Source organism: Pogona vitticeps, chromosome 1 (assembly GCF_051106095.1).
Source record: "Pogona vitticeps strain Pit_001003342236 chromosome 1, PviZW2.1, whole genome shotgun sequence".
Taxonomy (NCBI): domain Eukaryota; kingdom Metazoa; phylum Chordata; class Lepidosauria; order Squamata; family Agamidae; genus Pogona; species Pogona vitticeps.
The window spans coordinates 183,029,233-183,054,882 of NC_135783.1; the positions used below are offsets into that span (position 1 = coordinate 183,029,233).

The 25,650-nt window shown below is 42.3% G+C and overlaps 1 long non-coding RNA gene across 1 annotated transcript; it reads left to right on the plus strand.

Moving 5' to 3' along the window:
• Positions 1 to 20: 20 nt before the first annotated feature.
• Positions 21 to 25,650, plus strand: LOC110090718 (uncharacterized). Its single transcript, XR_012080765.2, has 4 exons — positions 21 to 255; positions 16,874 to 17,023; positions 24,561 to 24,628; positions 25,474 to 25,650. It is a non-coding gene; the product is annotated as an uncharacterized LOC110090718 (long non-coding RNA).

The following is a 25,650-nucleotide window of genomic DNA, read 5'->3' on the forward strand; positions in this document are numbered from 1 at the left end:
TGCCAATCGCGCGCTCTGTTGTCTTCACAACCCTGTTTGGAATTGGGCAGAAAGATAAAAGGCTAGGAGGGGAGGGGAGGAATGCGGGCCGGTCCAGTGGTGGTGGTGGGGGATTCCTCTGCTGAAAAGTTGAAAGAAACTTTCTCCCCGATCCTTGAATGAAGGGGAGGGAGGCCAGGCCGGGCGGCGGGAGAGAGAGAGAGAGAGAGAGGAGAGGAATATATATATGTAACGAAAGAAAGAGACCAGAACAAGGTTAGCTCGGATCGGGTTTATTATCCATGCTCCAAATAATCCTGTTTTCTTCGTAGAAATGAATTTTCCGCGAACCCCAGTGCTACTTTCCTTCCGATCCTGTAAGATCGGAATGACGGTCTGGGTGGTCTGAAAGAGCTTCCCAATACTATTAATTTACTGAAGTCCTTCCAGACAAACTTCGCATGAGGTTCCCCACCCCTCCCTAGATATGTTCAAGAACAGGGTGTAAAAAAATAATAGGTTATGCTTTATACATGTTGTTGTTTTTAAAAGGAGAAGTGGAGAATAAATGTCAAGAAATAATAGAATGATCAACCGTGCCAAAGAGAAAATAGGCTGACGCTCTAAGTGGCTTGCTATCTTTTTTTTTAAAAAAGGATTTTATTTCTGTCATCACCACATTGAGGGCTATTATAATTTGAACACAAAATGGATGTGTGGTATATACCTGCCTTGGCATGCCATATAAGTGACTACTTTTGAACAGCTCCATTAAAATAACTGGAACATTCAGACAGCGATACCCGTTTCCTTGTGAGACATTTTATCTGTAAGGAATGTTATTTCATACTGCGAAATATACATGCTACAGACTAAACAACCGGATAAAGCTCGGTTGACTAAATATACACACTGGAATTTAGTCTAGTCCCTTCATGTATCCATGAAGGGACTAGACTAGTACCAATCGGAAATTAAATGAGAGTTAATTAAACGATATTTAATTTAATGATCTAATGATATTCTCCTTTCTTGTGGAATTGTTTCAGAGTCTTCTCTCTGTGTGTGTCCTATGCCGTCAAGTTGGAACCGACTTATATGACCCTAATAGGGCTGGAAAGATAATTGAGATATTTTAAGTAGTGTTTTTACCAGTTCCATTTCCCCAGTTTCCATGGCTGGGCTGGGATTCGAACCCTGTTCTCCAGAGTGCTAATCCATCACTTTAGCCACTCTATCACACTGGAAAAAGAGTCTTTAGTAATCCAACCTGATGACATGGTTTGAAGAGGACAGCAGTTTCCACTGGAATCCTTTGGCTTGAATCATTATTAGTATTGAAACAACTCCACCTAGTTATAGTTCTACTAGGACTTTATTCTGGATACAGACAATTATGTTATAGCTGCTCATCTCCCAGGATCTCCCCCTTACTGTAACTGCATCATTCACAGTGATCAAACTTCCTAGCTGCATTTAATTTTTTCAAGACACCTCTCATTGTGCACAGTATTTTTGGGCAGCTGGGTCTTGAATGGAGCCATCAGGATTCATTCTTTTTACAAACGACTTAGCTCTGGTTAAATGTCGATGGCTAGAAATGGTTTGTTGAAATGAACTATCCTTCCTTCCTGGATTGTCCTTGGGGCCATAGCTACAGGGATTGTCATGATGAATGCCCTCATTACAACATTTACCATGGCCATATGTTAAGTATGTCTCTTAAGTGCTCCCATCACTGTGTTGTACCCAGAAAAGTTCATTTTATTGCAGCAGCTTTTCTCAATTGAAAAGTGCAGGAAAGTTGTTTCTGAATAACAAGCGGCATTTATATTTAGCAGGCATAAAATCTGAGTCAAATATGCTTTATACATTAAATTAAATAACAGCTTAATCTGAGCCCGCCTTTACAGCTAGTTTCCACAATAGCAAAAGGAAAGAGATCTGAAACAAGGAGGGCCATGGTCTTTTGTGAGCCTTCAGGGAAAGGATCTTATGCCTGTGGCCACCTTTGTGGGAGGCAACCCAGTGGTCTAGGATTTTTGCTTGCTTGCTTGCCTGCTGGTTACCTTCTTTTCCTTCCTTTCCTCTAGCGAGCTCACAGTGGTAAATGCAGATTTTCCCCCTTCCCTCCTTTGTCCAACAGCAACCCTAGGAAGTGGGCTTGGCTGAAAAGAGAACAACTTGACTGGGGTCACCCATGAATTTTGTGGCTTTGTGGGTCTTGGGGTCTCAACCTTTGAAGTCTACATCCAGGTGGGGAAGAAGTGTTCTGCACATACCTTGTGCTATTTTCAGCCCGATCTGTTATTCTTTCTTGTCCTCAAGCCCTAACCCAACTCCTTTAAAATAAAAAGCTTTTAAGTCCTTATCGTTGTTCATGTCAGAAAGAATCTAGTGGCACTTCCCAAGTGGATAGATGAGCTGAGAAGGACCTGCCTTTGCCCCGGGGTTGCCTGAATGGGTTCACAGGCCTCCCATGCATGGGCGGGGGGTGGTTCCTTCCATGTCCCCCAGCTTCTCTAAGAGATTCTGTGGAACAGCCTAGACGAAGAATCTCTCACTTGCCTATGGCTACCTGGTGGAGCGTCTCTCCTAAAGAATAGCTAGCTACCTGAATCACTCGCTCCTCTCCGGTTGCCCTCTGGTCAAGAAAACATCAACCAGAAACCTTTTCGGTGGTGGCACCTTCGTTGTGAAACTGCCCTTTCTCTGGAGGTATGCCAAACCCTCTCCTTTGGCATTTTCAGAAAACTGGTTAAGGCAGAGTTTTATAAAGAGCCATTTTGAAAACATTCTTCACTGAGGGATGAATCATAGACCTGTGTTCGGCTGCCGCCATATTCATTTTTATGCTTTCCTCCTTTGATTAATAGTCACATACTTATATTGTGTTACTACCTTGGTCTTTCTATTGTATTATTTATTGTGATTTTTGGGAGGGGGGGTTGTACACAATTGAGAGTAGTGACCTACCACTAAGTTTGGGGGTTGTGTGTAAAAACAAACAAATTCTTTGTGGCACAGCCACACCTAAGTGTGTAGATACTTTGCTATACTGTACTGATTTGTGTCAGCAGCATTTATAAGGCTTTCAGAAATGTAGCCATTATGTGTAGAGTATGACTATTATCTGGCTTTTAAGATCAGGCTCTGCTTTTGGGTCTCCCTTTTCATCCTTCTCTGCAGCTGCACTCACAGATGATGGACATTCTCTCTTTGGAGAAATTCAGCAAACCCCACCTTAGGCTTGTTTTGAAAATGGTTTTTATTTAGGAAGGCCCTTCACTAACACTTTCTAAAAGGCAAGGCAGAAATCCCGAGAATGATTATGATAAGTTTGTTTGTTGCACCAGCCAAGAATGGATATTATAAAAATAAAATTGGGTTGGGGGGCAACAGGCAGGCAAGGGCATTTGCTCTGAGTTACACGAAGTATTCAGGCTTCCACCCATTCGGTTCTATTTTTTTCCATGTACCCAACCATCATGTCACAATATATATTTTTAATGAGGCAAGATTGGACTTGCTTCTGTGTTGATTTTGGAGAGGAATCTCTCTCGTCTCTTTATTTATAATTGCAGACCTCAGAGACGCATCCTTTGTCTGTGGATAACCAAGGTTAGTTGGTGCATTTTGAAAATAAATGTTCTCACAGCCACCCAGAGCTTAGTCCCAAGACGTTGTCTCACAGATATTACCACAGGGACATACCCATGGTGAGATCTTTGACTTGGAATCATTATGTTTAGCTCAAGTAAATCCATGTTCGCATTTGCTTCAGCTTAAGCAAATTGGGCTTAATTTGACACGTTTGGAATCTATGTGCTAGGGCCTGGCATGGGATTTTTGAAAACTTTCCCATAGGCCTGCATTTCTGCTCAAGCCTGTGTGCCGGTGAGAGCCAATGGATCTCATGGCCAGAGTCATGGAACAGGCCTTGGCTGACCTGCGTTCAAATCTCCACTTGACTATAAAACTCATTAGGTTAGTCAATCCCTCTCTCTCAGCTTGAACTACCTCATAAGGTTGTTGTGACAATAAAATGGGGAGGAGAAGAGCTATGTATAGTCCCTTGAGCTCATTTGATTATGACTAATATATTGAAGTGGTGGTCCTTAAGGTTCCACAGGATTCTGTTGTTTTACTTATTTATTATTTGTCTTATTTATGGGCAGCCTTTCTCCCAATAATGTACTTAGTGTTCTAGTATTTGTTTTGAAATGGATGGCATCGCTACAGAGGCCTGGCTATCCCTTTATTTTTCTCAAGGCTCCAAGTGATCTCAATTTCTAAAAGAGCTATACCAAAAATTTTAAGTTCCTTTGATTAGCTTCATAAGGGAACGTGGATCTGTATTCTCGAAGGCTTTCACGGCCAGAATCCAATGGTTGTAGGTTTTTTTGGGCTGTTTGGCCATGTTATTAAGGTTTTTCTTCCTGAAAATGTGAATCATTTGGGTGGAACAGAAATGAGGGCGCTGTGAACCTTCAGCAGTTCTTGATCTCTGTGTCCACCAGCGATTGTCCCTATAGCCAGTGGAGATGCTCTATGGGTTGCCAGCCCAAAAACCTCTGGAAGATAACAGGCTCCTCACCCCTGGATCAGAACTTTGTGTAGCTTTACTTGGACCACCAAAATATGCCCATTAACCTTGGTGTAAGCCCCAGTTGGACTTCTGAGCAGACATGCTCAGGGTTATGTTGCAAATCTTTGATTTTTTCCAATTCATATTTTGTAAACCCTTGAAGCATTTCTGTTCAACAGAAAACAAGAATAATTCTGGGCAATAGATAAGAAGTACTTGTTTTCATATCTTGTCCTATATATGTTTATGCAGGAGTAGACCAGCCTTGTCTGTGGTGTAACTCTGCATTAATGTGTATAGGATTTCCACCATACCTCACATTCCTTAGTATGTTTTCTTGCAGCTCCCACAGGATTCTGTGGTATTATGATATTAAGTGCACATAAAAACAGAATATTAGTGTTTTCATTGTAATATCAAGGTGGAAGGAGTGTGGCCCTCTGGATGTTGCTGGACTGCAATTCCCAACATTCCTCACTATTGGGAATGCTGGCAAGGGCCACAGAAGTTCACCAGAGCATGGAAATTATAAAACACTCCTTGAACATCTCACACACCTTGAAAATCCTATTAAGATCACCATAACTCAGGAGTGTTTTGAAAGCATTCAACACAGCAAATCAAGTCTGGGCTTTCATTAGAAGCTGAACTTTCCAAATTGAAGCTATTGTACTTTGAACTTATGATGCAAAGACAGTTGTAAAAGATATTAATGACAGGAAAAGTAGGAGGCAATAGTAAAAGAGGAAAACGTACAATGAGATAAACTGACTCAATTTTTAAAAAGCGCTATGGACTTAATTTGCAAAAGCTGAGTAGGGCTGATAATGACAAGATCTTTTGGAGATCATTAATTCACAGAGTCACTGTAAATTGGAAGTGAATTGCTGGCACATTAAAAACAACAGAATTGTTACACCAACCTGGTAAAGCAGAACAGCATTACTGTTGTTGTTGTTCCAGTATTACTACTGTGAGGCTGAGAAAATATTATTACCTAGCATTATAATGTTATTTTGCAAGAGCTGGAAGTGTTTCACATTTATTGCCTTAGAAATGCTTACACAAAAGCTTCAAGGTATCAATTAATATCTAGATTCTGGAAATTGCAAGGTTGAGAGACGGTGTCTCCCCTGCGGCTGTGCAGATAAGTTGATGGCTAAGTGAAATTTCAGCTAGAAAGTTGCCACAACTCACATGCTTAGGTACCTATAACACCGTCTGCTATGGAATTTTGAAAAAGACAACAATCTTTTAGATAATTTGCATAAATTGGCATTGGATTTATATTCTTATACATTGCCTTGGAGCAGTTTTTAAAATGTGTTAAACAATAATTAAAGAGGTGTTCCAAAGAGTGGAATAATAAGGTCCTTATTTTTTGTTTGCTTATGTTTGTGCTACAGCACTGATTCTGGAAGAGAATGGTAGTTATATTCTGGCAATTAGGGAACTCGTGTTGCCTGTTCCAGATTCAGAACTAGGGATTCAGTCCTTGAAAGGAGGAGGATCCATACACCAGCCTCCCTTCCCTTTTTTTTAAAAAATTGTTGCCTCATTCACTCTGAATCAATACAATGCAATAGCCAAGGGGCTGCATTTTCACATCTTTATTCTGATAATGTTGTGACCCTCTCTGTCTCTTAAGGGATAGCTGTGCTTTTCTAGTGTAGACAAAAGACTGTGCCATTGTTACCCCTCAACCCTGTGAATGGTTTCATTTGAAGGACCAATCTGGCAACCTTTCTGCCAGGCATTTCACCTTTGGTGTTAACTCCCACCATTTCCTGTCCTTTGCTTTCCACACTTTTAACCTCTTACTTTTTGGAATCTTGGCCAAAGCTTGGCTGAGGGAGTTTTTTGAATTAGAACTCTCCAAATCCCGGCAGGCCAAGCCATGGAATTGGAAAGGCAAAGAAACTCTGGGTGATTCCTTCTCATGGAAAGAGAGGACAAAGAATTCTGTCTGTCCAAGAGGAATTTGGGGATTTGATGGACTTGACAAGGCCAGATATAAATATACTCCAAAGGTGACAGGGGTGAAAGTACTGGCATTCTTTTCTGGAGACTTCAGAAATAAATAGTTTGCAAAACCTGTGCAAATAGCTTGAAACTCCCTTGAGAAGAAGAAGTTGCAAATCTGGGTTGATGAGTTCAAGAGGCTTTAAAACATACTGTAAATAGTCCACTTTTCATAAGGAAGGGGATTTCCCCACCCTAAAAATTCATCCCCACCCCCACTATAGACTTCTGCTTGAAAGACAGAATTGGTTTGCATACTTGAGACATCAGATGGCCTCTATATTAGGTATTGGTTGAGAAAGAGTTTCCTGTTTTAGATGGGCTGTGGATATAGTGTTTCTATTTCCTATTTTTTTCTTTCCTGCTAATTTGTGACAGGACTTTTTTCTGGTCCAGTTCACACCTTCCTGGTTAGATTTTTCTTGACCTCCAGTTCAAACTTGCCCTGTGACTCGCCTTTTCCTCCTCCTCCTCCTCCATCTTGCTACTTTTAACAGGGCAGGCCCTACCATTAGGCAGAATGAAGCAACTGCTGACAGCAACAGATGCTGCAGTGGCAACAGTGGCAGTCATGCCCTAGCTATTTCTGCTGGGTTTCCAGGCCATTCCTCTTGGCTGGAAAACAAGAGTGTGCTGCAGGGTCGGTCTGCAGTCCCTTAAGTGGCCGACTGCCATCCGGTATGGGAGAGGACCCTGCCTCGTTGCCTGGGATAGAGTAAGTTTCAAATGCCAGCCCAGCCAGCTTGTGTACGTGGAACAAGGGCATGTGCACCATATTTCCTTTGCATTAGGCAGTAAAAAGTGTCTTGGTCTAGGTCTGGCCTTTAATAATCATGATGGATATACTTGGCAACAGAAAATATTGAATCCATATAAGAGGGTGGGCTTGATCTTAATGTTCCCTTTCTCTCCTGTTATGGTTATGACCACCCCTAGAAACACGAAAAGCTTAGTTGGATCCAAATCTTCCAAATGTTTTTCTAAAAAAGAGAGATTTGTTAGTCCCTGTGTCATTTAGAGTCAGTTCACATAAGCAAGTTCAACACATGTTGGCTGCAACATCAAGTGAGAAATATTGTGAGTTCAGCTGATATACGTTAGCATATCCCCGTAAATGCACTTACTAGTGCCTCTAAGGATTGATTGCCCCTAGGGGGTGAGGTGAGAGGTAGCAGTGAGACTTATATACACTCCCACCATAGAAGCTGATCGCGGGCTATACTGCTCAAACAGGGCAATTCTCTTCCGTAAATTCTGGTGACCTGGAAAGATGAAAGCATGCAAACAGAGGACTTTGTCTGCTTTCCATGGGTATTTACTTAGAAGTAAGGCATGACGAACTGAGTCACTGGGCTCAAATTGACTGACGTCTGAGGAATTATGGGTGAGTTATCACTAGTTATCTGGAGGACAGAGCTGTTGACCAGGTAGTAAGAGACTGAAGCTGCATAGCAACTTTACAGAAATTCTCCTGCAAGGAGGCAAGAAACACAGGTTTGATCACAACCCTGGCATCTCCAAGTATGAGAAAGACTAATGTTTCATTTGTACCGGAGAGCTGTTGCCAGTAAGGATGTTCCGTTTGTGGGACAGGAACCAATTCTCAGAATTTTTCAAGAATTCCAGAAGTAGAGTTCTGAGAGTTCCAACCCAGAGACCCACAGCTGCAGACACCTCCATTTTGCTCACCTGCTGCTTGGCTTCCTGTAGCCTGTACTTCCTGTTGAGAGAGAGAGAAAAAGACAGACAGACAGACAGAAAGGAAGGAAGGAAGGAAGGAAGGAAGGAAGGAAGGAAGGAAGGAAGGAAGGAAGAGAGAGCCACTCAAGTGCTTGCTGAGCTTTAGGCTCTATACAGGGTGAAGAATATAACCATGTGTGGTTTTAGTCCAAAAACATTTGGTGCAGTAAAAGCAACAAGGAATTACACATGAGTCATTGCAGTGGCAGTCTACCACTGAAACTCCTGCTTTGATTTTCATTTGCACATGACTCGTGGGCAATGAGATGAAGTCATGTGCAACCTGAAATAAAACAGGAACTCTTTAATTAGTAACAACCTGCAGTTGCCAGTGATACAATTCTTGTTGCATTGGCAGAGCAATGCAGTAGGGTTACAGTTTTTAACTATGTCTGCTTTTTTAAAATAGTTGTTGTGAGCCACCTTGGCTCCTGCAAGGAAGGAAAGCAAGATATAAATGAAATAAGTAAACAAACAGATGAATGTATAAATAGTATCAATAACTTCAGGGAGTGTGAGGTAGGGGTTGGAGTGGCCTCTCTCAACTGCAGTCAGCTTTAGCTAGCATGGTTAATGCTCTGGATGGTGAGGGAGTCTGGTCTTGTATATCTGGAGGGACCCACTTGGAAAAGGTTGGATTAAGAGTGTCAGATAAAATCTTTCACTGGGTCACTTGAGCCAGCTGGTGGCAACTGCTATCTTTCAGGTGAATTTAACTCCTTGGGTTGTTGTGACGGCAACCTGTGAGGAGGGGAGAACTCCAACGTTTCATTCATTCATTCATTCATTCATTCATTCATTCATTCATCCATTCATCCATTCATTCATTCAATTTCTTGTCCCACCCATCCAGTGACCAGGTCATGAGCATCTTGGAAGAAGTGTAGGATAAGAATGAAAGAAACATTACTTTAACTCTAAATAAATAATAACAAATAGCCTAAATAATGACATACAGTTGTGTTCAAAATTATTCAACCCCCAATGCTGTAAAGGGGTTTAGGGACTATAGTGTACATTTGGAATTGTATTCAGAATGAAATCCTACAAGGATGTTTTAAAGAACCAAATGCAACTAAAATAACATCAATTGTTTATGTAATACAGTAGTAAATGTTTCTTTTGTGGTTTCTTCATTGCCACAATTATTCAACCCCTTAAAGACTACCACTCTGAAGAAGAGAGGTTCATTCAGGTGTTTTCGATCAGGTATTGAAAACACCTCTGGATGTCACCGACCACCAATCAAGCATAATAAGCACCAATTAGGCAGCTTTAAAATGACTGTGATACTCAGCTCCTTCTAGACATTTACTGGTGTGGTTACAAACATGGTGAAGTCAAGAGAATGGTCCAGGAAGACAAGAGAAGAGGTGATTTGTCTTCACAGGAAGGGCAATGGCTATAAGAAGATTGCAAAGAAGTTAAACATACCAAGAGACACCATAGGAAGCATCATTCGCAAATTCAAGGCAAAGGGCACAGTTGAAATGCTAGCTGGTCGTGGAAGAAAGAAGATGCTGACTTCGACTGCTGTGCGCTACCTAAAGCGTAGAGTGGTGAAAAGTCCCCGTGTGACTGCTGAGGAACTGAAAAAAGATTTGTCAGATGTGGGTATAGAAGTTTCAGCTCAGACAATAAGGCGCACACTGCGTAATGAAGGTCTCCATGCCAAAACCCCCAGGCGCACCCCCTTGCTGTCTCCCAAGAATAAGAAGAGTCGACTGCAGTATGCCAAAAGTCATGTGGGCAAACCACAAAAGTTGTGGGATAGTGTTCTGTGGACTGATGAAACAAAATTAGAACTGTTTGGGCCCATGGATCAACGCTATGTTTGGAGGAGGAAGAACAAGGCATATGACGAAAAGAACACCTTGCCTACTGTGAAGCATGGCGGAGGGTCAATAATGCTTTGGGGCTGTTTTGCTTCTGCAGGTACAGGGAAGCTTCAGCGTGTACAAGGTACCATGAATTCTCTTCAGTACCAGGAGATATTGGATGAAAATGTGATGCAGTCCGTCACACACCTGAGGCTTGGGAGACGTTGGACCTTTCAACAGGACAATGATCCCAAGCATACCTCCAAGTCCACTAGAGCATGGTTGCAGAGGAAAGGCTGGAACATTTTGGAGTGGCCATTGCAGTCACCAGACTTAAATCCGATTGAGAACCTCTGGTGGGACTTAAAGAAAGCAGTTGCAGTGCGCAAGCCTAAGAATTTGACTGAACTGGAGGCTTTTGCCCATGAAGAATGGGCGAAGATACCCGTAGATCGCTGCAAGACACTTGTGTCAAGCTATGCTTCATGTTTAAAAGCTGTTATAACTGTAAAAGGATGTTGTACTAAGTACTAAGATTGAATGTCACTTGGGGGTTGAATAAAAACTAATAATGATGTGAGCACAGAAAAGACATTTGTGGTTATTTCATTATAAACTTAAGGTTATATTTCTCTGACCTACACGTGCCTCTTTCATGTAAATGTAAGCAAGATGACTGAATGATCAAAATCAATGTCAAAATGGCCAAAACATTCAATTTCAGTGGGGGTTGAATAATTTTGAACACAACTTGTATATGAAGTACCTTGAACACTAGAACAAAGATGAAGAACTGTTGATGTTGAGTGCCATTAGACTCTTAACTCCCATCATTCCTGGCCAAATGGCCATGCTGGCTTGGCCTGATGCCTGTTGCAGTCCAATGACATCTGGAGAACCAAAGTTGCCCCACCCCAGGCGATGGGGGAAGGGCGGGGAGCCTGTGACCTTTGAGATATTGCTGAAGCCACTCTGATCCTTCACCAATGGTTTATTCTTGTTGGAGCTGAAGTCCAGAAACCTCTGGAGGGCCTCAAGTCCCCCAGCCCTATTCTGAAGTAGTATTATTAAAATGCTAAATATTATTAACTAAGCACACAAAACTTCAAACCCCTTTGTTTTTTGGCAGTTCTTAAAAACTATTTGGATCAAAGTTCTTTTCCTAGGAAAGAAAAAAAAAGCTTTGACCCCAACAATTATTCTTGTAAGCCCTCAGGTGATGTTTTTCGTTTATCTCCTTCAGGATTTCCAGTCATCAGTGACTTTTAAAATAACAAAGAGCTTTTTATTTCTGAACTTCCCCCACATACAAAGGGGGAATTGCAGGCCACTGTCGTACTTGGAGATTATCACTGTTTATAGTGGCACTTAAGTAGAAGCCTTTCTCCAGCTCCAGATTTATCTGAAATTTGCCTGTAATTGGTTTACATTGTGCTAAACCTTGCCTCCCTGCATATCTTTCTGGCCAACATTTTGGCCCTTATGGCCTTCGTAGGGGGTGGTACTTAAAAGGACACAGCAAACAATATGTGCTCCTCTTGATGTCACCTGGGCAATTTTCCGATGTGTGAGGGCAGAACTTATGGATCAGTGTCCCTCACTTAAAGATATAGCACATAGCTCTAATGTTTGAGATCACCGTGTTATGGCACTTTAAGCAAGGAGTAAACATTGCTCATTGCTGGAATTCTACCATGACTGGGAGCACTGATACTTCATAGCCCTAAAGATAACAGAGGTCGATTTCCCTGCCCCCTTTTGAGACCAGACATGATCGACTGAATGACAAAGAGCATATGTGGAGGACAAAAGGAAAGCAGTGCTGCTCAGAGGGTTGCAGTTCCACCCAGTGAGGGGCCTATATACATGGGATGCATTGTGAATTTCCAAAATGACTGCTGGCCTGTGGAGTAATTTACCAAGAGGCTGGGGCATGGAGGAGGAGGGGGGGGTGGAATTACGCTCACCGCTAGGAATGTTTAGTTAAGTGGAGGCTTACCATTGGGAAAACGCACAGCATGGACTGCTCCAGCCGTAGCAAGGACCGAGTGACAGAGGCATGATTTTGATCTCAGAATTGCAGCAAATTAAGCAGGACAAAATTAATTTGGAGCATCAGCCGGTAGGGCAGAATCTTTTGTAGTGATAAACAGGGTCAGGCTGAGCACATTCTGTAGCCTCAGGAGAAGAGAAGAATGATGGCCACCCCCAACTTCATGTACAGAAGCTGACCGGAAGGATGGAGGGTATGTCCTCCACTGCATTTTAGGGCAGTGTGCTAATTGGGGTATGAGTGCCAAGGGCAGGCCGGGTGGCCCATACCAGGATTACTGACCCTCCAGGTTTGGCCAGGAGTCTCTAGGAATTTCTCTTGGTCTTTTGGAAAATCTTGAGGCCAGTCCTCTAGTGGTAGGCAGGCACAGGAACAAACTGCCCCCATCTGATCATTACTAGTCAGCTGCGCCTGTTAGAAAAGGCTACAAATACAGGGGTTTCTGATTCTTCTTACCGTGGGTCAGGACAGTGGAGAACCGAGACCAGGGCAGAAGGAAAAACTCACTATGGTAAATTGCTGCTAAGTAACCAGGCACCAGTCACATGACTAGGTGCTTGCTGGTTGTGCAGCCAGGTGCGGCCCTTTTAATGCCAACAGCACCTCATTGGTGAACAGCCCCAGTGAGTTACATGATTCAGTTCATGTATGTATGCATGTACTATGTATAAATAACCAACCAACCAGCTAATCAATGAGATTCTAGACGATGTTTTGTGCAAAAAAACAAGGTCTTCGGAACTCTTTTTTATGCAAATCTGAGTTCTGTAAATTTTTCACAAAATGTGAAAAATGCACAAAACCTCATGCCAACCAGTGAAAGAAGTTTGTGTTTTGTTCTCGCCTGTACAACAAAATGAGTGAAAGTTGTCATCACTTGTCATGATTTATTTTGATCATGCCTTCCCCCAAGTATTGTATCATAACCTTTTTTGTAGTCCAGGCTTCTGCAGAGGGATTTAATAGCATAGCACCAAAATTTTGTCGTCCAGGCCGTACTGCATGATGCTCATACTAAGGTCCTCCTTACCAGTGGCCATGTAGTTTTGGCAGTGCCAGCAATCCTGTTGACAGTTCAAGTACTGTAATATTTAAGGCCAGTGTAGGAAGCAAGATGGAAAACTTAAGATAATTACACCACCCTGGTGGTGAGAAGAGGCGGACCTGAGGTGGGACAGACTTGGTGGCTTGTAGCTGAGAGGCCATCGTGTTGTGGCATACTAAATTTTATATATTGATTCAAAACGGAGTTTAAGAATGTTCTTTGGACTGCAACCAGGGGGCTTTCTGAGTGACTGGAAGTTTTCGTTTAAAAAAGTAACTTGTAAAAATGCTGATTCAAAAGAATCAGATCAATGTTTGGTTATGCATGACTTGTTTATATTGCAGTTATGTCGCTTTCAGTTATCAGGACTGAGTGAGGGAGAGAAATGGTGCCTGTTATAATTTCCTCTTGGAGGTGTTTATTTTTTTTTAAAAAAATCATCTAAAGATCCTTGATGTGAAACATATGCAGGCTTTGGAAGAAACACATTATATCGATGCTTGGTTAAAATTCATGGGCAACTCAAGGAAGGATATAAAACCTCTTGAAATACTTGTCTCTGAAAAGAAAAGAGCTGTTATTTGAGAGGATATTTTCCAGGTGCCTTTCTAAGTATCTAAAGAACTTCCTGAGCTGAGGTTTACAAAATCTCTTTTCAAACCCTGCCCTGCCACCAAAGGCTCATTCTTTGAGTGCTGAGCCCTATGTAGGCAAAACAACTCCTTTGACACAGAAGAAGGAGGCATTAAAAACAGTTTGGGAACCTCAGAGTCTGCAGAAGTACACACACACATCCAAAAAATGTGTGTGGGGGGATCCTTTAGGGACAGACCCCAAAGGCAGCTGAAGGGGGACTGCCAGAGAACAACAGGAACCAAGAAAAGCAGCTTTCCTGCCCTCCCATATTCCATGGAGAAATCAAGAAAGCTTGGCGGGAAGTTGCAGTAGAAGGTTCTGTCTTTGCTAAAAATCAGTTCTGACATAGAGCACAGCGCTTAGAGATGCCTTATTCTCGCTGCCTTCTTGAGCCTCCCCACATCCCACCACAACCCTGTTGTCTGTTCTGTGCCTGCCAGCTATCTTGAACCACAACGCTTGCCAGCTTTTAGGGCAGCAACTGAAGACACAAGGCCTTACTTCATTTCTCCAGTTCTCAAGCTGGGGAGACAAATCTGAGAGTGTCAAAAAGCTCTTTAAGAAGAATTTTAAGATGTAACAAATTTTCGAACTTTTTTTTTTAGTGGTCTAATACAGGTTTTGCCTATTTTTGCATTCGTGTCATCTTAAGGACCCCGTGGGCTTTCCTTATTTTGTTACCATAGATTTGTGGTTCTTGAAATGTGTCTTCTTTGAGACTCTCTTAGCAAATAGCAACAACAATTTGTCTCTGGTAGCTGTGGTATTTGTAACTGGTTACATCTAAGCTCTGTTCTTGACTTACTACAGAGGCTCAGAAGTGAGAGCAGTCCTCTGCTACAGGGTAGGTGAGTGGCCTCCTGAGGGGAAGGTGGTGCCCCTTCTCCTCACATAAAACAACAGGCAGGTCTGGTGGCTGAATGTTACTTCAATCCTGGGGTCTGGACAGTGTCCCCTTCCCATGCCTCAGGGCTACAGTTTCTTTTAGGTCCCCCCCCCCCGACACAGCCGATGAGAACTGGAAGGGAACTCAGAAAGATGCGGAGGGACCCTGCTGACCGCCTCACCAAGCATTTTCCACCTGAGAGGGTTATTTTCCTCTGCCTAATGAGACAGGGCTGGTCCTTGATGTACTTCTTGCTGTTTAGGAGGTTATTTTTGAAATATCAATAGCACTTTAGAAAGCAAATTTAGATGCTGCTGAAGAAAATGAAGGCGAGATGAGGAAATTTGGCATTGGAATTCCATTCCCTGTCACCTCCAGAACACTGTGTTTGTGTTCTTCCACAAGAAATCATTACAAAAAAAATGCTATTCTTCTCTCCCTGTCAGTCTCTCTTTACAGCTGCCAATAATGGGCTTCACATTGTGACTGGAATAGCTGAGCTTCTTTCCCTCGTGGGCACTAGAAAGCCACATTTTCAAGCCTCCTTTGCCCCCTGAATTGATACTCTGATGGGAATGAGGGATTTTTACTTAATTATGTGGCTTTTATTTAATGCTCTCCTCCTCCTCCTTTTCCCCTCCAACTTATTTGCCTGGCAGTGTATCGCGTCTGAGGCTAATTGTAAAACCACAGAGCTTTTATTCAGATCCCATGTAGATGGTTCCACATAGGCAGGTGGTATGATGTAGAGTCCTGTTGCTTCCATTCTCAAATGCTTAGAAAAAAAATTTTTCTTTATGTGCCGCATGGCTTGCCTAAAAAGAAAAGGCTCCTATGAATAGGTACTGGAATATATATATTTTGCCAGTAACAATAATTGGAAGCGTGTGTGGAGCCGCATGTTGCTTCAGAGAGAGTGAGAGAGAAAGAATGCAGAAGGACTGCCAGTCATCGGCTGTGGAAACACTTCACTCTGTCTCCAATAGGGTTTCGGCTGCAAATAAATTTCTCTTGGCAGAAGCTAGAATGGAAATATTCTCCTAAGTTTTGGTTGAAACCTGCAACTAAAACCCATCAACTAAAACCAGTTAAAAGTTGGTTTTATGCCTGACTCCCAAGCATGACTGCCCCGACAAGATGGATGAGCGAAGAATTGGCAGCTGAGACCATGGGAGGCCCTGCTGCCTTCAAGGGGCTCATGGCTTAGCTTGGCTTCTCCACAGTCACAAAGCACCGCCTTCAGAGGGCCTTCTGGAAGAGAGCCACTGCTGAAGGATTTGATAACAGGATCCCATCAGCATGCTTGCTGCTGCTGCTGCTGCTGTCGTTGATTTTAAGTTTGAATTGCAGGTTGGTATTTTGACTTGTAGCACAGTGGCACTTAGGGTAGAGTATGAACTCCTGGGGTGGAATCCCTTTCCTAACCATGGGCGACAGAGCTCACCATCCCTCCAAAGCAGGAAAACATTTTCCCTATCATCACAACCTTCTCCATTTCAGCAAGATTTGGAAGTGGTGATGCAACATCTTTTCCTTGCTTGCGTGCAGCTTCACACACACTTCCAATGATTGTTACTATTCATAGATGTCTTTTTAAGGCAAGCCATGCAGTGCATAAAGAATTTTTTTAAAGCATATGATCTCTTAGTTGTATAAGTACTGCAACACCTGTATGACTAACAGATTTATTTCAGTGGGAGCTTTCATGGACACAGTCCATTTCTTCAGACAGATCTGTGCCTAAAAATTGAATTGTGTCCTCAAAAGCTCATACTGAAATAAACTTCTTACTCTTAAAGGTGCCACAATGGGGTTATTGTTTTTGTTATCTCTCTCTTTTTATGGTTGTTATTGCAACTGACTAACATTGCAGCTTCTCTTTAAAAAAGTATTTTGGTTACAATATTTATTTATGCAAGTGAGAATCAGAAATTCCGGCAGCTCTACTGCAAATCATTTAGCGATTTACTGGTACATCTGAATGTACCTTTCACCCAGCCCTCCTATGAAGAAGTTTCCATAACTCTAAGTCATGTGCTAGTGTAGAAATTTGGACTGTGCTGTGCTTGAGTATCTATTTAATATTTTATTTTCCTTTTGGCAGGGGAGAGGAGATAATCAAAACAGAGAAGGCAGGGAGCAAAGCCATAATGAGACAGATGTCTGCATGTAAGGCAAGGATGTCATCAGAAAAGGATCTCCTGAAATCTGAAACATGCTTCTTCCTTCCTGATTCACCGGCTGTGACTGATAGGTGAGCTTTGAGCTGCCATATGGTCAGGAATCCTAATGGGTAACATCTGAAGGGAGGTCAGTGCCCTAACAAAAGGGAAACGGAAATGGAGGTGGGGATCTGAAACTGGATCCAGAAGAAGAACCTGGCAGGGGGTAAGAAGACTTTTGGGAGGCAATGCTTTTTTCATTCATAATTTTGTTTCATGTTTCTCCCATTCTACATTCATGATGGAGAGGATGCTGGAGAGAAGGTACACTTCCTCTTCCTAGGGTCTCAACAGGGTTCTTTTCTCTGAACCATATTCAGAAACTTCCTGAGCTGTGAATGATTGGGAGTTAATGGGTTCAGTTTTCTCATGACAGCCTTAACTATGCTATAAGATGCTTCAGAGTGATATTCTGAACTAAAGCTACTGGACCATATTAATATGTAATGGTCTCTCTGGATAGATTGCTTCTTTCTTTCTTTCTTTCTTTCTTTCTTTCTTTCTTTCTTTCTTTCTTTCTTTCTTTCTTTCTTTCTTTCTTTCTTTCTTTCTTCCTTCCTTCCTTCCTTCCTTCCTCCCTCCCTCCCTCCCCCCTCCCTCCCTCCCTCCTTCCTTCCTTCCCTCCCTCCTTCCTTCCTTCCTTCCTTCCTTCCTTCCTTCCTTCCTTCCTCCCTTCCTTCCTTCCTTCCTTCCTTCCTTCCTTCCTTCCTTCCTTCCTTCCTTCCTTCCTTCCTTCCTTCCTTCCTTCCTTCCTTCCTTCCTCCCTCCCTCCCTTCCTCCCTTCCTTCCTTCCTTCCTTCCTTCCTTCCTTCCTTCCTTCCTTCCTTCCTTCCTTCCTTCCTTCCTTCCTTCCTCCCTCCCTCCCTCCCTCCCTCTGCAGAGCCAGAGGTTGGGAAGTTTGGTTCTCCACTGTATCTCCCTTGAGATTAAAAACTTCGCTTCCTATGATGTTACTCTGCACTTCCTTCTATTCCACATATGATGGTCCCAGCTGGCCAGGGCCATAATTAATTAGTTAAAATTATAATAACAAGTATGTTATTAAGAACAGTATTCTTAGCCATACTTGTTTGTTACAAATAGCTGTCAGATTTTAAAGTGTGCAGTCATCATCTGCCTATAATAAAAAGATCTGATATCAATGGAGGTTGCTTTAGAAATTCTGGCATAAAAGCGCATCAGTCATCAGACATAAATGGGGACATCAGTGGGATTTTGCCAGATCAGGTAATCTGAGGACCACAGTTATAACAAAGTAGAAGAAGGTCAAAGATTTATAACTGGATAGGAAGCAGCTTGTTTCCAATTTCTAATCCATCATAACTAAGCCGGTCAGGTTTTATTTTCCTTTGTTTATTCCTGGCATGGATGGGTAGCCTGGGCTGTTGACTAGTAGGAATTCAGCACTGGTGGGAATTTATGTCCCTGCACTCAGGGGCAGTAGGTAGACCAAGAGAGGAGGTGCCTCACCCCAAAATTTTAATGCCTCAGGCACCAACCATCTATGCCTACACCAAAGCCTGTCCAGTTGAATTTGTCCATGTTGTTCACTGTTCAAGATAAATGGAAAAGAAGACAGCCCTCTTACATCTTTAACAGATTTAAAGAAGTAAGAATTTTGGAGGATGTAATTTACATGACAAACTTTTCCTCTTCTGCAGCAAAGTGTGGAAATTACTGGCTTAAAAACTCCAGCTACGCAGCAGAGAAGAAATCCAGACAGGGACCCACAGGGATCCACAGAGCATATTATTACATAGTTGCAAGTCTCCCCCAAATATACAGTACCACCCCTATTGTATGGTTAGATTTTACCTCAACTGTCAATATACAGTAATCTCAACAGATGCAGTCAGAGACTCTGGTGTAGAAAAACACCTTGTGATCAAGGACTTTTTAATTTGGCCCCAGGTTTATAGACTCTCTTTGTCCAAAAAAAATTCACCCACCCAAAGACTAAATTGGTAGACATGGTGTTAAATGCATCTCATTTAGATATTGCACATGTTGAATTTCAGAGGGAAAGTAGAATACTTCCTATGCTCACTGCTTAGAAAACCCCCACCTTTGTTAGTCCTGGATAGCATAACCAAGGGTGAGAGATGATGGGCTCCCCCAGTTTGCAAACTTGTGCTTTAACCACGGCTTGTCCATTTTTAGGAAGTACTGTAACCTGAGGCTTTACAGTTGAGCACATCCTTGAATTCTTTATTGCCTGTTTTTATTGGTTTTAATGTTTTTAAAGTTTTGATAATTGTTGTACGCCGCTCAGAGACCATTGGTAATGGAGCAGGTAAAAAAATCTTGCAAACAAACAAACAAACAAATATTTTTATCACAGTTTCAGAATGCCCGGGGGGGGGGGTCTTTTTGAAACAATTTAATAGGGGAAACAACACCTTGTCTTTTGTGTAAACGTGACTTGGAGAAATGTTATCATTTCTTCCGGTGGAGGATGTGTTGCTTTATTGAAGAGGGAAATATTTTTTTAATATTCTCCTCTTGGGGTGAGGATGGATGGAGAGGAAGGAAGAACTGAAGACAGGTGTCATAGATTTTTCTGAGAATGTCCCTGTCACTCAAGGATGAAATTAGCAAATGCAAGAGAGAAGGCGAAGGGGGAGGAATGGAGGTACCAGAAAAGGAGGAGAGAAACTCGACAAGGGGGACAGAGCAAGCTAATAAATAAAACAAGAGCCTGGTGGAAAGAGGTGCTTTGTCAGAATATAAACATTTCCCTTCCCTTTTCATCTTTAAGGTAGTCAGAGGCGCTTATTAAGGGGAAGTGTACTCCATCCCCAAAGACAGGCAGGGAGCTGAATTCAATATACTGATTCTCACAGCACAGGCAGCGTGTGCTGCACATTTATAGTGGCTTCTCTGCTGGAGGCAAGCCTGATGTACCGAAATAAGAAAAGGAGAGCCAAAGGGAAATGCGTTGTGGTCATCGGGGTTCTCCTTTGCTCAGTGGATCTCGTACTGCACAACAAGGGCTAGAGATGAGAGACCTCAGCTCTGATTAAAGTTGCAGGAGAAGCCGGGTTTGGAGATTCGTTGTATGTCTTTTATGAGGGACTGATGCCTGGCTAGGGTAAGAAGCAGGGTTGGGAGAATGGTCAGTGGGTGGGAAGGCTATATTTGTAGCACTGAATTAAGGCAGAAATTGGAAGGTCCAGAGCATAGGTTCTTAATCTGTGGCCCATGGACCCCCCCCCCCAGAGGGCCATTATGTCCTCACAGGGGTCTGCAAAGACTTGAAAAAAATGTTATGATATTTTGCAGGGAGGGAGGGAGAGAGAGAGAGAGAGAGAGAGAGAGAGAGAGAGAGAGAAAGGAAGGAAGGAAGGAAGGAAGGAAGGAAGGAAGGAAGGAAGAAAGAAAGAAAGAAAGAAAGAAAGAAAGAAAGAAAGAAAGATTTAATTTCAATTTCCCTTGGTTGTTCGTGTAAAACTTGGCTTTTCTAACCTACTGCCTCTATTAAAAACAAACAAACAAAACAAAGTAAGAATGGGTTATGAAAATAACTGTTTGATATTTCTGGACACAGTGAGAACATGAAGTAAATGACACTGAGTGGCTGAGAGTCAGCACATGACATTTCTTAATACTGCACAGACAGTCAGAAGCCATAGAAAGAGAGTTGGAGTCAGTCAGTGTCAGTGTGAGTGAGTGTTCAGTCGGACTTAATGATCATGTGATTGTTGTGGGTTTTCTGGGCTGTTTGGTTGTGTTCTTAAGGTTTTTCTTCCTAATGTTGCGGCAGTCTCCGCAGCCGGCATCTTCAGAGGACAGTAGTCAGAATTCCTGTCCTCTGAAGATGATCGTGTGTTTCTTCTTCAATTTCTGCTAATAAAACCATTTGGTTATTGTCGGGTAAAGTGACTTTTCTATATTATCACAGTGAATTTCATATCAATACATTTTGGCTGAGCCTCAGAATGGATCACTGGCTCATTGAAATGTAAAAGAACTGATGCTGTTGATGAGGGTGCATTCTGTTTAAAGCAAAATGAAACTTCTTCCAGTCATCTAAAAAAGTGTCACCATTATAGCAAGAAATATGTCACTGAGACCCTTCCTGAGAAACTTTAAATAAATATTTGATGCACTTTGGGATTTTAAATATTGAGCTAGATATTAGTAGTCTGTGGCAACAAATGATATTTAAAGGAAGTCCATGGTAAACAAAAGGTTAAGAACTGCAGATCTAGAGGTTGTTGTGCTGGGGATCCCATTAGCCCAGAACTGATGGAAATTGCATTCCAATATTATCCCTCTCCCTTTCCCTCTCCATCCCTTCCTCTCTCCATCCCTCCCTCCCTCTCTCTCTCTCTCTCACACACACATATACATAAGGCATCAGGTAAGTAGAATCTGTTCCAGAGGTAAGGTGCCCTTTCTTTCCTAGGCATCCAACCCACTTCCCTTGTGGTTGGACCATGGAGTAGGACACTTTTTTTGCACTGACAAAGGATAAAACAAAATAATCCCTCCACAAATTCTGCCCTGACCTCCTGTAGGTGAAGACCCCCAAAGTGTACAAATGGCACTGACTGGAATTCTCTTGTGCTTCCCAGTGTGAGAAGTCCCTCTGTTGTGGTGGGGGAGGGTTTTGCAGAGTCCCTTAGGAACTCAGCCCATCATGGCACTGATAAATGAATGTGGTCGAAGGAATTCAGCAGCAGCCCCCTCAGAAAAATCTGCACGGGGGCTGACTTGGAGGCTTGATCTGAGGGGAGATTACTAAAACCTATGCTAGTTGCTAAGAATCCAGATACATACCCATCATGTAAACAAGCACAATTGTTCAGAGGAAAAACTGACTGCCCGGTAAGACACTGGGTGGTGGAGGAATAAAGGGAATGATGAAATGTATCTCTATATGAATGAAGTCTTCAAGAAGTGACAAAATATTGGCTTTAAAATAAACCCTTGCAAAACAGATACAACTTGAAGTTAACGTATCAAATCAAAACTTTAAGACCACTAGAACGGATAACTTTGTGGAGCTGAGACCTGTGAGGATATGGACATATACTTTTGGACATGCTCCTATGGTCGTGCCTGCATTTTCTGTGCCTAGAATTCCACCCCTGCTCCATAGAGCTCCCGAACTCTCTCATCACTCTCTCTTTTGTCCTCCTAAGAAGCCAGTAAAGCTTGACTGCTGGATTTCCTCATACTGTCAGGATGTGAAGCAGGAGAAAATAAAGAAGACAGAAGGGGCAAAGGACATTGGGAGCGGTTCAGGGTTTTCTGAAAGTATTAGTATTGGATTCCAAAGCTGAGTTTCCACCCTTAACCGTATTTTCACTGAAATAAGAGTCTTGATATTGGTGGGGTCAACATTCAACTGAGCATGTTTATTAGGATCACTGCCTTATTTTAATTGTCAGTTCAGTTACTGCAACTAAAAATATAAAGGAACCATAAATTACTCTTATCAAGGGCAAACTTTGTCTATAACACTGGAATACACACCACCCCAAATTCAAAAGTGTTATTTAAAAAAAAAACTTATCCAAGTATTCAACAGAATTTAAAAATACAGTTTCACCTTTTTTTTCCTTTGATTTGTGGAGATACAATATGCAAATAACAATTTCTATTCAATTGCTCAAGTAAAAAACCCACCATTGTTCAGATAATTGTGTGTCGCGTATACAGAATCCAAAACCAGAGATCGGTAACACCTTTACGGAACTGCTAATAACATAAAATGGGACAAATTCTAAGTCCTGTAGGATTCTGTTTATCAGGCTGGGCATTAACCTGTAATTAAACAAAGTACAGGCTGAAAAATTAAAATCAGTTTGAAGTCCATTGGCAATTTTAGGTTTCATCCCAGAGTCAATCTCCATTTCTATAGACAAAGACATGTCATTCACTCAGTGAATCCTTCATTGCAGCACCAGGAAAGAGGGCAATCCTATCAAAAGAAAGTTGGGAATTAAATTCAGTGGTGTAATAGGGAAAAGCAAACTAATTAGTTAACTCGCTCATTAACAAGCAAGCAAACAAACAACAGGCAAGCTCTGCATTCACAAGAGTTGCAAACTGGCAGCCTACAGATAACTTTATGAAGGTGCTAAAGGTAAAGTGTAACGCCTCTGATTGCTTTTGACAATTGTTTCAAAGCGACAACAGTTTGTTATGTTTGGGCCTTTGCAGGATTTAGTGGTGACACAGGATGTCTGAACATGGTCTCAGCCTGTTTGCGAAACCCATCAGTGAGGTGAAACGCAGCCCATGAAGGAGAAACAAATCATACAGTGTAGAAAACATCCTGAAATTCATGGCCTAAAAGGTGTTTGCACCATTGCTTGGGAATTACCACTTAAAAAAAAACCCAGATAGAAATGTAAATGATAAGTCTATTTCTCTAAGGGTAAAGTAAACTTGCATAAACTGTCCAAAGAGAACTTTTAGGGGAAAAAACCAGCTACTTCCTTCCTGTTATAAATAATAATGTGCCATTAAGTCAATTCTGACTTATGGTGACTCTTTTCAGGATTTTCTAGGTAGAGAATACTCAGAGGTTATTCCCTTCTTTGGGGGGGGGGGGGCATTTTGGGACTGTGCAACTTGCCCAAAGCCACTCAAGCTGGCTCTACACACCGGAGGCACAGTGGAAAACTGAACTCCCACTGGCTCTGCAGCTAGATACTGAAACCACTGAGCTATAGAGCCAGATTTCCTTCCTGTTGCCTAGAGATTATTGTTGCACAGATCTTTTGCACTTGCCATAATTTAAATTTCCTCTCCTCTTCCTCCTGAAATCTGCCACCCATTCCAGCTCCTTCTGAGGAGCTGCTCTTTTGTGTAATGGGTATAGAAATAAGGGGGGTTACTTTCCTGATTGTCTTCTGGACACATTGAGTTGTCAGCGTGGACCTGTAATCAGGGAGAAGGGCCTGAGGTTTACTGAAATCTTTCTCAAACCAGTCCAAAAGCCAAAAGATGCAATTTAAATATCATCTGCCTTTTCTCTTTGTCTATAGAAGTGTGTGTGCCTGCAGTCTACCAGGAGTATTTATTTATAGTGAGTGAACTAGGGCACAGCCTAGTTCCTGTTTTTTCCCCCCTCTGTCATCTTGGTGTAAAATAGATAACAAATAATTATCTTAATTACATTTGGTGGAGAGGGGAACAGCAGGGGTTAAGGCTTCAGTTACTGCAATCCCTAAAGCCTGTTTTTGTAGGTGGCTGCTTGCTAATGAATTTTCCTGCTGTATCTTAATCATCTGTGCAAAGGGTTGGAAGCTGATGGATTCACCCAGGCGGTGTTTGCTTGCTAAAATCCTAATGCAAACAGGCCCTTTATCAAGCTTATCCTTCCCTGTTATGTGGCAGAGGTTCAGCCTGAATAGCCCTTGACTCACAAAGACGGGGCCACATCCTTTGATATTGGTGGGTCTGGTAGCAAGGCAGAGTTGGTGTAAATAGTGACATGCTAATTATAACTACATTATCTGTCATATTTAAAGTGAGATAGCTGGCACAAGATCTCTAAATAAACAGTCAGGTCTTTATTTTATTCATTAAACGAATGTCCTGCCTTTCCTCCAGTGAGCTCAAAGTAGCAGACATGGCTGCTCCTCCTCCTCCTCATTTTGATCTCACAACAACCTTGCGAGGTAGGTCACACTAAGAGCATGGGAGTTTCGCAGCAGTTCCACACTATGTGAGCTACAGCATCTGCTGGCTGACTTCCTGTCCCACCTTGTGTTGCCTGCGCGCATGCACAAAGCAGATAAGATTATTAGCCCGTCATTATTTATACCAATTTAATATCAATCTGTACCTTCATAAAATTCCAAACCTACAGCAAAGTACAACCTAGTGAAAGAGAGCTTCTGCTCGGGCAACCGGTCCTTCCTCACTTCCTCACCCCCAGCCCCCACCTCCATGTCTCCCCCCCTTCCCCACTTGATCTGAAAGTTCCCCCTAACCCTGGCTTTTAAAGGATTTTGAGGGTGCCTGGGGCACTGCAGTTTTCTGGCCTCTTTTCACTAATGGAAGCCCTGGAACGGGCAACTACCAGCTGCAAGCAACACCCTTTCCCCTGAGAACGATTTCCTGTGGGCTTCTAATTCTTTTATCATTCTGCAGTACAGTATATGCAGCCTTGCCTCAGTTTGATAGCCGTAGAATTTTGAAAAGTTATTTTTGGAGCCTTCAACTCCCAGAGTCCCTAATCAGCAAAGGGGTCGTGGCAGTCCATGGGTAGCTTGTCCAAGCCCTGGGCACCACTGTATTCCTCTTCTGGGGGAACCATATTGCCGGGTGCATGTGTTACTAAAGCCATACTTCAATAGAGCACACGAAAATCAGGCTTTCTATGCAGGATATGTTTAACACTGAAGTTGGGAGATGTCTTTCTGATCCTCATTCCATGTTTATAGGTAATGTGCCTCCTTTCCACATATCACTGTGGAAAATTATCACATCAATTGTACTTTCTGCCAATCCCATTATCCAGGTTACCAGCAAAGACAGGCAACCCTAATTACAAATGAGAGACAAACTTTGAAGAGAATAAGGAAGGAAGAGTGAAAGAATGAAAGAATGAAAGGCATGAATAGAGGACGCTAAGCATGACCTGCACTGGGCACTCCACCTTACTTTTGTACAAATAAAAAAAATTAAGGACGTTCAA